The sequence below is a fragment of the Chiloscyllium plagiosum genome, unplaced genomic scaffold (genome assembly GCF_037043375.1).
Source record: "Chiloscyllium plagiosum isolate Xiang-an unplaced genomic scaffold, Cpla_swu_hap1 HiC_scaffold_12, whole genome shotgun sequence".
In the NCBI taxonomy this organism is placed as follows: domain Eukaryota; kingdom Metazoa; phylum Chordata; class Chondrichthyes; order Orectolobiformes; family Hemiscylliidae; genus Chiloscyllium; species Chiloscyllium plagiosum.
The window spans coordinates 101,158,228-101,170,744 of record NW_028270150.1 but is presented as its reverse complement, the minus strand read 5'-3'; the positions used below and the strand labels follow the sequence as shown (position 1 = coordinate 101,170,744).

Below are 12,517 nucleotides of genomic sequence, written 5' to 3'. Positions count from 1 at the left end.
GAGAGCTCGGAAAACTGAACTGAATTGAATTGGCTTTATTGTCACATGTCCTCAAATGAAAAGCTAACAGTCACTGCATTACAGAGCCATCTTAGGACCAAAGGTACCGAGGTACAGGTACGACAGATCAAATTCGTCAGAAACAAAAATAAATTAGAGCAGTAATGAGATAAATAATTTATTTTTATAATTTCGTCCTAGAACCTATCATAGGTTATAGAAATAAATTATAAAAATAAAGTTCAATGGACCTCAGAGATTTACCCTGGTAACACTAGGGATGACAGACTTCAGTGGTCAGTTGGGTTGTGGTCTCAACTCCACTCTCAGTGGGAGCGGCGATAGCGAGGACCATGATTTTATAAATACAGAGAAGGCACAAGGGTGAATAGGCTAACTCGTACTGCTATATTTAACTTCTGATGTTCTTTTTAAGATGCACCTTATAATCTCTCCCATTGTTAGAAGAGCTAGTTCAGCACAATGGGCTGAATGGTCCATTCCTGCATTGGCATGTTCTACAGTAGCATTCCCTGTGCTGGGGGGATGGAGAAGGAGAGGAACAAGCCATAAAAACCAACCATTCAGGAAAAAAAGTCAGGGACCAGGTTTTCACACAAACCTTCAAGGAAATCCCTGAGTTTGACCGCTCCCACTCAGCACCTCACTTTCCCCTCTCCCACTCAGCTCCTCACTCTCCCCTCTCCCACTCAGCTCCTCACTCTCCCCGCTCCCACTCAGCACCTCACTCTCCCCTCTCCCACTCAGCACCTCACTCTCCCCTCTCCCACTCAGCTCCTCACTCTCCCCGCTCCCACTCAGCTCCTCGCTCTCCCCTGTCCCACTCAGCTCCTCACTCTCCCCTCTCCCACTCAGCTCCTCACTCACCCCTCTCCCACTCAGCTCCTCACTCTCCCCTCTCCCACTCAGCTCCTCACTCACCCCTCTCCCACTCAGCTCCTCACTCTCCCCTCTCCCACTCAGCACCTCACTCTCCCTGCTCCCACTCAGCCCCTCACTCTCCCCTCTCCCACTCAGCTCCTCACTCTCCCCTCTCCCACTCAGCTCCTCACTCACCCCTCTCCCACTCAGCTCCTCACTCTCCCCTCTCCCACTCAGCACCTCACTCTCCCTGCTCCCACTCAGCCCCTCACTCTCCCCTCTCCCACTCAGCACCTCACTCTCCCCGCTCCCACTCAGCCCCTCACTCTCCCCTCTCCCACTCAGCACCTCACTCTCCCCTCTCCCACTCAGCTCCTCACTCACCCCTCTCCCACTCAGCTCCTCACTCTCCCCTCTCCCACTCAGCACCTCACTCTCCCTGCTCCCACTCAGCTCCTCACTCTCCCCGCTCCCACTCAGCCCCTCACTCTCCCCTCTCCCACTCAGCCCCTCACTCTCCCCTCTCCCACTCAGCACCTCACTCTCCCCTCTCCCACTCAGCTCCTCACTCTCCCCTCTCCCACTCAGATCCTCTCTCTCCCCTCACCCACTCAGCTCCTCACTCTCCCCGCTCCCATTCAGCACCTCACTCTCCCCTCTCCCACTCAGCTCCTCACTCTCCCCTCTCCCACTCAGCTCCTCACTCTCCCCTCGCCCACTCAGCACCTCACTCTCCCCACTCCCACTCAGCTCCTCACTCTCCCCGCTCCCACTCAGCACCTCACTCTCCCCTCTCCCACTCAGCTCCTCACTCTTCCCTCGCCCACTCAGCACCTCACTCTCCCCACTCCCACTCAGCTCCTCATTCTCCCCGCTCCAACTCAGCACCTCACTCTCCCCACTCCCACTCAGCTCCTCACTCTCCCCGCTACCACTCAGCACCTCACACTCCCCACTCCCACTCAGCACCTCACTCTCCCCGCTCCCACTCACCTCCTCACTCTCCCCTCTCCCACTCAGCCCCTCACTCTCCCCACTCCCAGTCAGCACCTCACTCTCCCCGCTCCCACTCAGCTCCTCACTCTCCCCGCTCCCACTCAGCTCCTCACTCTCCCCTCTCCCACTCAGCTCCTCACTCTCCCCTCTCCCACTCAGCTCCTCACTCTCCCCTCTCCCACTCAGCACCTCACTCTCCCCTCTCCCACTCAGCTCCTCACTCTCCCCTCTCCCACTCAGCACCTCACTCTCCCCTCTCCCACTCAGCTCCTCACTCTCCCCTCTCCCACTCAGCACCTCACTCTCCCCTCTCCCACTCAGCTCCTCACTCTCCCCTCTCCCAATCAGCTCCTCACTCTCCCCGCTCCCACTCAGCTCCTCACTCTCCCCGCTCCCACTCAGCACCTCACTCTCCCCGCTCCCACTCAGCTCCTCACTCTCCCCTCTCCCACTCAGCTCCTCACTCTCCCCTCTCCCACTCAGCTCCTCACTCTCCCCGCTCCCACTCAGCTCCTCACTCTCCCCGCTCCCACTCAGCTCCTCACTCTCCCCGCTCCCACTCAGCTCCTCACTCTCCCCAGTCCCACTCAGGTCCTCACTCTCCCCGCTCCCACTCAGCTCCTCACTCTCCCCGCTCCCACTCAGCTCCTCACTCTCCCCTCTCCCACTCAGCTCCTCACTCTCCCCGCTCCCACTCAGCTCCTCACTCTCCCCGCTCCCACTCAGCTCCTCACTCTCCCCTCTCCCACTCAGGTCCTCACTCTCCCCGCTCCCACTCAGCTCCTCACTCTCCCCGCTCCCACTCAGCTCCTCACTCTCCCAGCTCCCACTCAGCTCCTCACTCTCCCCACTCCCACTCAGCTCCTCACTCTCCCCTCTCCCACTCAGCTCCTCACTCTCCCCGCTCCCACTCAGCTCCTCACTCTCCCCGCTCCCACTCAGCTCCTCACTCTCCCCTCTCCCACTCAGGTCCTCACTCTCCCCGCTCCCACTCAGCTCCTCACTCTCCCCGCTCCCACTCAGCTCCTCACTCTCCCAGCTCCCACTCAGCTCCTCACTCTCCCCACTCCCACTCAGCTCCTCACTCTCCCCTCTCCCACTCAGCTCCTCACTCTCCCCTCTCCCACTCAGCTCCTCACTCTCCCCTCTCCCACTCAGCTCCTCACTCTCCCCAGTCCCACTCAGGTCCTCACTCTCCCCGCTCCCACTCAGCTCCTCACTCTCCCCGCTCCCACTCAGCTCCTCACTCTCCCCGCTCCCACTCAGCTCCTCACTCTCCCCGCTCCCACTCAGCTCCTCACTCGCCCCTCTCCCACTCAGGTCCTGACTCTCCCCGCTCCCACTCAGCTCCTCACTCTCCCCGCTCCCACTCAGCTCCTCACTCTCCCAGCTCCCACTCAGCTCCTCACTCTCCCCACTCCCACTCAGCTCCTCACTCTCCCCTCTCCCACTCAGCTCCTCACTCTCCCCGCTCCCACTCAGCTCCTCACTCTCCCCTCTCCCACTCAGCTCCTCACTCTCCCCTCTCCCACTCAGCTCCTCACTCCCTCCACTCCCACTCAGCTCCTCCCTCTCCCCTCTCCCACTCAGCTCCACACTCTCCCCACTCCCACTCAGCTCCTCACTCTCCCCGCTCCCACTCAGCTCCTCACTCTCCCCTCTCCCACTCAGCTCCTCACTCTCCCCTCTCCCACTCAGCACCTCAGTCTCCCCTCTCCCACTCAGCTCCTCACTCTCCCCTCTCCCACTCAGCACCTCACTCTCCCCTCTCCCACTCAGCTCCTCACTCTCCCCACTCCCACTCAGCACCTCACACTCCCACTCCCACTCAGCTCCTCACTCTCCCCGCTCCCACTCGGATCCTCACTCTCCCCGCTCCCACTCAGCTCCTCACTCTCCCCTCTCCCACTCAGCTCCTCACTCTCCCTGCTCCCACTCAGGTCCTCACTCTCCCCTCTCCCACTCAGGTCCTCACTCTCCCCTCTCCCACTCAGTTCCTCACTCTCCCCACGCCCACTCAGCTCCTCACTCTCCCCTCTCCCACTCGGATCCTCACTCTCCCCGCTCCCACTCAGCTCCTCACTCTCCCCTCTCCCACTCAGCTCCTCACTCTCCCCATGCCCACTCAGCTCCTCACTCTCCCCTCTCCCACTCGGATCCTCACTCTCCCTGCTCCCACTCAGCTCCTCACTCTCCCCGCTCCCACCCAGCTCCTCACTCTCCACACTCCCACTCAGCTCCTCACTCTCCCCGCTCCCACTCAGCTCCTCACTCTCCCCACTCCGACTCAGCACCTCACTCTCCCCGCTCCCACTCAGCTCCTCACTCTCCCCGATCCCACTCAGCTCCTCACTCTCCCCGCTCCCACCCAGCTCCTCACTCTCCACACTCCCACTCAGCTCCTCACTCTCCCCGCTCCCACTCAGCTCCTCACTCTCCCCGATCCCACTCAGCTCCTCACTCTCCCCGCTCCCACCCAGCTCCTCACTCTCCACACTCCCACTCAGCACCTCACTCTCCCCTCTCCCACTCAGCTCCTCACTCTCCCCTCTCCCACTCAGCACCTCAGTCTCCCCTCTCCCACTCAGCTCCTCACTCTCCCCTCTCCCACTCAGCACCTCACTCTCCCCTCTCCCACTCAGCTCCTCACTCTCCCCACTCCCACTCAGCACCTCACACTCCCACTCCCACTCAGCTCCTCACTCTCCCCGCTCCCACTCAGCTCCTCACACTCCCCTCTCCCACTCAGCTCCTCACTCTCCCCTCTCCCACTCAGCTCCTCACTCTCCCCGCTCCCACTCAGCTCCTCACTCTCCCCGCTCCCACTCAGCTCCTCACTTTCCCCGCTCCCACTCAGCTCCTCACTCTCCCCGCTCCCACTCAGCTCCTCACTCTCCCCTCTCCCACTCAGGTCCTCACTCTCCCCTCTGCCACTCAGCTCCTCACTCTCCCCTATCCAACTCAGCACCTCACTCTCCCCTCTCCCACTCAGCTCCTCACTCTCCCCTCTCCCACTCAGCACCTCACTCTCCCCTCTCCCACTCAGCTCCTCACTCTCCCCGCTCCCACTCAGCTCCTCACTCTCCCCGCTACCACTCAGCACCTCACACTCCCCACTCCCACTCAGCACCTCACTCTCCCCGCTCCCACTCAGCTCCTCACTCTCCCCCCTCCCACTCAGCTCCGCACTCTCCCCTCGCCCACTCAGCCCCTCACTCTCCCCACTCCCAGTAAGCTCCTCACTCTCCCCTCTCCCACTCAGCTCCTCACTCTCCCCGCTCCCACTCAGCTCCTCACTCTCCCCGCTCCCACTCAGCTCCTCACTCTCCCAGCTCCCACTCAGCTCCTCACTCTCCCCACTCCCACTCAGCTCCTCACTCTCCCCTCTCCCACTCAGCTCCTCACTCTCCCCACTCCCACTCAGCTCCTCACTCTCCCCTCTCCCACTCAGCTCCTCACTCTCCCCTCTCCCACTCAGCTCCTCACTCTCCCCACTCCCACTCAGCTCATCCCTCTCCCCTCTCCCACTCAGCTCCACACTCTCCCCACTCCCACTCAGCTCCTCACTCTCCCCTCTCCCACTCAGCTCCTCACTCTCCCCGCTCCCACTCAGCTCCTCACTCTCCCCTCTCCCACTCAGCTCCTCACTCTCCCCTCTCCCACTCAGCTCCTCACTCTCTCCACTCCCACTCAGCTCCTCCCTCTCCCCTCTCCCACTCAGCTCCACACTCTCCCCACACCCACTCAGCTCCTCACTCTCCCCGCTCCCACTCAGCTCCTCACTCTCCCCTCTCCCACTCAGCTCCTCACTATCCCCTCTCCCACTCAGCTCCTCACTCACTCTGCTCCCACTCAGCTCCTCCCTCTCCCCTCTCCCACTCAGCTCCTCACTCTCCCCGCTCCCACTCAGCTCCTCACTCTCCCCTCTCCCACTCAGCTCCTCACTCTCCCCGCTCCCACTCGGATCCTCACTCTCCCCGCTCCCACTCAGCTCCTCACTCTCCCCTCTCCCACTCAGCTCCTCACTCTCCCTGCTCCCACTCAGCTCCTCACTCTCCCCACTCCCACTCAGGTCCTCACTCTCCCCTCTCCCACTCAGGTCCTCACTCTCCCCTCTCCCACTCAGTTCCTCACTCTCCCCACGCCCACTCAGCTCCTCACTCTCCCCTCTCCCACTCGGATCCTCACTCTCCCCGCTCCCACTCAGCTCCTCACTCTCCCCTCTCCCACTCAGCTCCTCACTCTCCCCATGCCCACTCAGCTCCTCACTCTCCCCTCTCCCACTCGGATCCTCACTCTCCCTGCTCCCACTCAGCTCCTCACTCTCCCCGCTCCCACCCAGCTCCTCACTCTCCACACTCCCACTCAGCTCCTCACTCTCCCCGCTCCCACTCAGCTCCTCACTCTCCCCACTCCGACTCAGCACCTCACTCTCCCCGCTCCCACTCAGCTCCTCACTCTCCCCGATCCCACTCAGCTCCTCACTCTCCCCTCTCCCACTCAGCTCCTCACTCTCCCCGCTCCCACTCAGCTCCTCACTCTCCCCACTCCGACTCAGCACCTCGCTCTCCCCGCTCCCACTCAGCTCCTCACTCTCCCCGCTCCCACTCAGCTCCTCACTCTCCCCACTCCCACTCAGCTCCTCACTCTCCACCCTCCCACTCAGCACCTCACTCTCCCCTCTCCCACTCAGCTCCTCACTCTCCCCTCTCCCACTCAGCACCTCAGTCTCCCCTCTCCCACTCAGCTCCTCACTCTCCCCTCTCCCACTCAGCACCTCACTCTCCCCTCTCCCACTCAGCTCCTCACTCTCCCCACTCCCACTCAGCACCTCACACTCCCACTCCCACTCAGCTCCTCACTCTCCCCGCTCCCACTCAGCTCCTCACACTCCCCTCTCCCACTCAGCTCCTCACTCTCCCCTCTCCCACTCAGCTCCTCACTCTCCCCGCTCCCACTCAGCTCCTCACTCTCCCCGCTCCCACTCAGCTCCTCACTCTCCCCGCTCCCACTCAGCTCCTCACTCTCCCCTCTCCCACTCAGGTCCTCACTCTCCCCTCTGCCACTCAGCTCCTCACTCTCCCCTATCCAACTCAGCACCTCACTCTCCCCTCTCCCACTCAGCTCCTCACTCTCCCCTCTCCCACTCAGCACCTCACTCTCCCCTCTCCCACTCAGCTCCTCACTCTCCCCGCTCCCACTCAGCTCCTCACTCTCCCCGCTACCACTCAGCACCTCACACTCCCCACTCCCACTCAGCACCTCACTCTCCCCGCTCCCACTCAGCTCCTCACTCTCCCCCCTCCCACTCAGCTCCGCACTCTCCCCTCGCCCACTCAGCCCCTCACTCTCCCCACTCCCAGTAAGCTCCTCACTCTCCCCTCTCCCACTCAGCTCCTCACTCTCCCCGCTCCCACTCAGCTCCTCACTCTCCCCGCTCCCACTCAGCTCCTCACTCTCCCAGCTCCCACTCAGCTCCTCACTCTCCCCACTCCAACTCAGCTCCTCACTCTCCCCTCTCCCACTCAGCTCCTCACTCTCCCCACTCCCACTCAGCTCCTCACTCTCCCCTCTCCCACTCAGCTCCTCACTCTCCCCTCTCCCACTCAGCTCCTCACTCTCCCCACTCCCACTCAGCTCATCCCTCTCCCCTCTCCCACTCAGCTCCACACTCTCCCCACTCCCACTCAGCTCCTCACTCTCCCCGCTCCCACTCAGTTCCTCACTCTCCCCTCTCCCACTCAGCTCCTCACTATCCCCTCTCCCACTCAGCTCCTCACTCACTCTGCTCCCACTCAGCTCCTCACTCTCCCCTCTCCCACTCAGCTCTTCACTCACTCTGCTCCCACTCAGCTCCTCACTCTCCCCACTCCCACTCAGCTCCTCACTCTCCTTTCTCCCACTCAGCTCCACACTCTCCCCACTCCCACTCAGCTCCTCACTCTCCCCGCTCCCACTCAGCTCCTCACTCTCCCCTCTCCCACTCAGCTCCTCACTCTCCCCGCTCCCACTCAGCTCCTCACTCTCCCCTCTCCCACTCAGCTCCTCACTCTCCCCACTCCCACTCAGCTCCTCACTCACCCCACTCCCACTCGGCTCCTCACTCTCCCCTCTCCCACTCAGCTCCTTCCTCTCCCCTCTCCCACTCAGCTCCTCACTCTCCCCGCTCCCACTCAGCTCCTCACTCTCCCCTCGCCCACTCAGCACCTCACACTCCCCGCTCCCACTCAGCTCCTCTCTCTCCCAGCTCCCACTCAGCTCCTCACTCTCCCCTCTCCCACTCAGCACCTCACTCTCCCCTCTCCCACTCAGCTCCTCACTCTCCCAGCTCCCACTCAGCACCTCACTCTCCCCTCTACCACTCAGCTCCTCACTCTCCCCTCTCCCACTCAGCTCCTTCCTCTCCCCTCTCCCACTCAGCTCCTCACTCTCCCCTCTCCCACTCAGCACCTCACTCTCCCCTCTCCCACTCAGCTCCTCACTCTCCCAGCTCCCACTCAGCACCTCACTCTCCCCTCTCCCACTCAGCTCCTCACTCTCCCCTCTCCCACTCAGCTCCTTCCTCTCCCCTCTCCCACTCAGCTCCTCTCTCTCCCCGCTCCCACTCAGCTCCTCACTCTCCCCTCTCCCACTCAGCACCTCACTCTCCCCGCTCCCACTCAGCTCCTCACTCTCCCAGCTCCCACTTAGCCCCGCGCTCTCCCCTCTCCCACTCAGCTCCAAACTCTCCCCGCTCCCACTCAGCTCCTCACTCTCCCCCCTCCCACTCAGCTCCTCACTCTCCCCACTCAGCCCCTCACTCTCCCCGCTCCCACTCAGCTCCTCACTCTCCCCGCTCCCGCTTAGCCCCGCGCTCTCCCCTCTCCCACTCAGCCCCTCACTCTCCCAGCTCCCACTCAGCACCTCACTCTCCCCTCTCCCACTCAGCTCCTCACTCTCCCCGCTCCCACTCAGCTCCTCACTCTCCCCACTCCCACTCAGCTCCAAACTCTCCCCGCTCCCACTCAGCTCCTCACTCTCCCCCCTCCCACTCAGCTCCTCACTCTCCCCACTCAGCCCCTCACTCTCCCCACTCCCACTCAGCTCCTCACTGTCCCACTCCCACTCAGCCCCTCTCTCTCCCCTCTCCCACTCAGCTCCACACTCTCCCCGCTCAAACTCAGCTCCTCACTCTCCCCACTCCTACTCAGCCCCTCACTCTCCCCTCTCCCACTCAGCTCCTCACTCTCCCCACTCCCACTCAGCCCCTCACTCTCCCCTCTCCCACTCAGCTCCTCACTCTCCCCACTCCCACTCAGCTCCTCACTCTCCCCACTCCCACTCAGCTCCTCACTCTCCCCGCTCCCACTAAGCTCTTCACTCTCCCCTCTCCCACTCAGCTCCTCACTCTCCCCACTAACACTCAGCTCCTCACTCTCCGCTCTCCCACTCAGCTCCTCACTCTCCCCGCTCCCACTCAGCTCCTCACTCTCCCCTCTCCCACTCAGCACCTCACTCTCCCCGTTCCCACTCAGCTCCTCACTCTCCCCGCTCCCACTCAGCTCCTCCCTCTCCCCTCTCCCACTCAGCTCCTCACTCTCCCCGCTCCCACTCAGCTCCTCACTCTCCCCTCTCCCACTCAGCTCCTCACTCTCCCCGCTCCCACTCAGCTCCTCACTCTCCCCGCTCCCACTCAGCTCCTCACTCTCCCAGCTCCCACTCAGCTCCTCACTCTCCCCACTCCCACTCAGCTCCTCACTCTCCCCTCTCCCACTCAGCTCCTCACTCTCCCCTCTCCCACTCAGCTCCTCACTCTCCCCGCTCCCACTCAGCTCCTCACTCTCCCCGCTCCCACTCAGCTCCTCACTCTCCCCGCTCCCACTCAGCTCCTCACTCTCCCCGGTCCCACTCAGGTCCTCACTCTCCCCGCTCCCACTCAGCTCCTCACTCTCCCCGCTCCCACTCAGCTCCTCACTCTCCCCGCTCCCACTCAGCTCCTCACTCTCCCCGCTCCCACTCAGCTCCTCACTCGCCCCTCTCCCACTCAGGTCCTGACTCTCCCCGCTCCCACTCAGCTCCTCACTCTCCCCGCTCCCACTCAGCTCCTCACTCTCCCAGCTCCCACTCAGCTCCTCACTCTCCCCACTCCCACTCAGCTCCTCACTCTCCCCTCTCCCACTCAGCTCCTCACTCTCCCCGCTCCCACTCAGCTCCTCACTCTCCCCTCTCCCACTCAGCTCCTCACTCTCCCCTCTCCCACTCAGCTCCTCACTCTCTCCACTCCCACTCAGCTCCTCCCTCTCCCCTCTCCCACTCAGCTCCACACTCTCCCCACTCCCACTCAGCTCCTCACTCTCCCCGCTCCCACTCAGCTCCTCACTCTCCCCTCTCCCACTCAGCTCCTCACTATCCCCTCTCCCACTCAGCTCCTCACTCACTCTGCTCCCACTCAGCTCCTCCCTCTCCCCTCTCCCACTCAGCTCCTCACTCTCCCCGCTCCCACTCAGCTCCTCACTCTCCCCTCTCCCACTCAGCTCCTCACTCTCCCCGCTCCCACTCGGATCCTCACTCTCCCCGCTCCCACTCAGCTCCTCACTCTCCCCTCTCCCACTCAGCTCCTCACTCTCCCTGCTCCCACTCAGCTCCTCACTCTCCCCACTCCCACTCAGGTCCTCACTCTCCCCTCTCCCACTCAGGTCCTCACTCTCCCCTCTCCCACTCAGTTCCTCACTCTCCCCACGCCCACTCAGCTCCTCACTCTCCCCTCTCCCACTCGGATCCTCACTCTCCCCGCTCCCACTCAGCTCCTCACTCTCCCCTCTCCCACTCAGCTCCTCACTCTCCCCATGCCCACTCAGCTCCTCACTCTCCCCTCTCCCACTCGGATCCTCACTCTCCCCGCTCCCACTCAGCTCCTCACTCTCCCCGCTCCCACTCAGCTCCTCACTCTCCACACTCCCACTCAGCTCCTCACTCTCCCCGCTCCCACTCAGCTCCTCACTCTCCCCACTCCGACTCAGCACCTCACTCTCCCCGCTCCCACTCAGCTCCTCACTCTCCCCGATCCCACTCAGCTCCTCACTCTCCCCTCTCCCACTCAGCTCCTCACTCTCCCCGCTCCCACTCAGCTCCTCACTCTCCCCACTCCGACTCAGCACCTAGCTCTCCCCGCTCCCACTCAGCTCCTCACTCTCCCCGCTCCCACTCAGCTCCTCACTCTCCCCACTCCCACTCAGCTCCTCACTCTCCACCCTCCCACTCAGCACCTCACTCTCCCCTCTCCCACTCAGCTCCTCACTCTCCCCTCTCCCACTCAGCACCTCACTCTCCCCTCTCCCACTCAGCTCCTCACTCTCCCCTCTCCCACTCAGCACCTCACTCTCCCCTCTCCCACTCAGCTCCTCACTCTCCCCACTCCCACTCAGCACCTCACACTCCCACTCCCACTCAGCTCCTCACTCTCCCCGCTCCCACTCAGCTCCTCACACTCCCCTCTCCCACTCAGCTCCTCACTCTCCCCTCTCCCACTCAGCTCCTCACTCTCCCCGCTCCCACTCAGCTCCTCACTCTCCCCGCTCCCACTCAGCTCCTCACTTTCCCCGCTACCACTCAGCTCCTCACTCTCCCCGCTCCCACTCAGCTCCTCACTCTCCCCTCTCCCACTCAGCTCCTCACTCTCCCCTCTGCCACTCAGCTCCTCACTCTCCCCTCTCCCACTCAGCACCTCACTCTCCCCTCTCCCACTCAGCTCCTCACTCTCCCCGCTCCCACTCAGCTCCTCACTCTCCCCGCTACCACTCAGCACCTCACACTCCCCACTCCCACTCAGCACCTCACTCTCCCCGCTCCCACTCAGCTCCTCACTCTCCCCTCTCCCACTCAGCTCCTCACTCTCCCCTCGCCCACTCAGCCCCTCACTCTCCCCACTCCCAGTAAGCTCCTCACTCTCCCCTCTCCCACTCAGCTCCTCACTCTCCCCGCTCCCACTCAGCTCCTCACTCTCCCCGCTCCCACTCAGCTCCTCACTCTCCCAGCTCCCACTCAGCTCCTCACTCTCCCCACTCCCACTCAGCTCCTCACTCTCCCCTCTCCCACTCAGCTCCTCACTCTCCCCACTCCCACTCAGCTCCTCACTCTCCCCTCGCCCACTCAGCTCCTCACTCTCCCCTCTCCCACTCAGCTCCTCACTCTCCCCACTCCCACTCAGCTCATCCCTCTCCCCTCTCCCACTCAGCTCCACACTCTCCCCACTCCCACTCAGCTCCTCACTCTCCCCGCTCCCACTCAGCTCCTCACTCTCCCCTCTCCCACTCAGCTCCTCACTATCCCCTCTCCCACTCAGCTCCTCACTCACTCTGCTCCCACTCAGCTCCTCACTCTCCCCTCTCCCACTCAGCTCTTCACTCACTTTGCTCCCACTCAGCTCCTCACTCTCCCCACTCCCACTCAGCTCCTCCCTCTCCTTTCTCCCACTCAGCTCCACACTCTCCCCACTCCCACTCAGCTCCTCACTCTCCCCGCTCCCACTCAGCTCCTCACTCTCCCCTCTCCCACTCAGCTCCTCACTCTCCCCGCTCCCACTCAGCTCCTCACTCTCCCCTCTCCCACTCAGCTCCTCACTCTCCCCACTCCCACTCAGCTCCTCACTCACCCCACTCCC

At 62.8% G+C, this 12,517-nt stretch overlaps 1 protein-coding gene across 1 annotated transcript in view; it reads right to left on the bottom strand.

Annotated features, from left to right (window-relative positions):
• adprhl1 (ADP-ribosylhydrolase like 1) overlaps positions 1-12,517 on the bottom strand; it is a 210,296-nt gene that overhangs the window by 13,163 nt on the left and 184,616 nt on the right. The window lies entirely within an intron of this gene.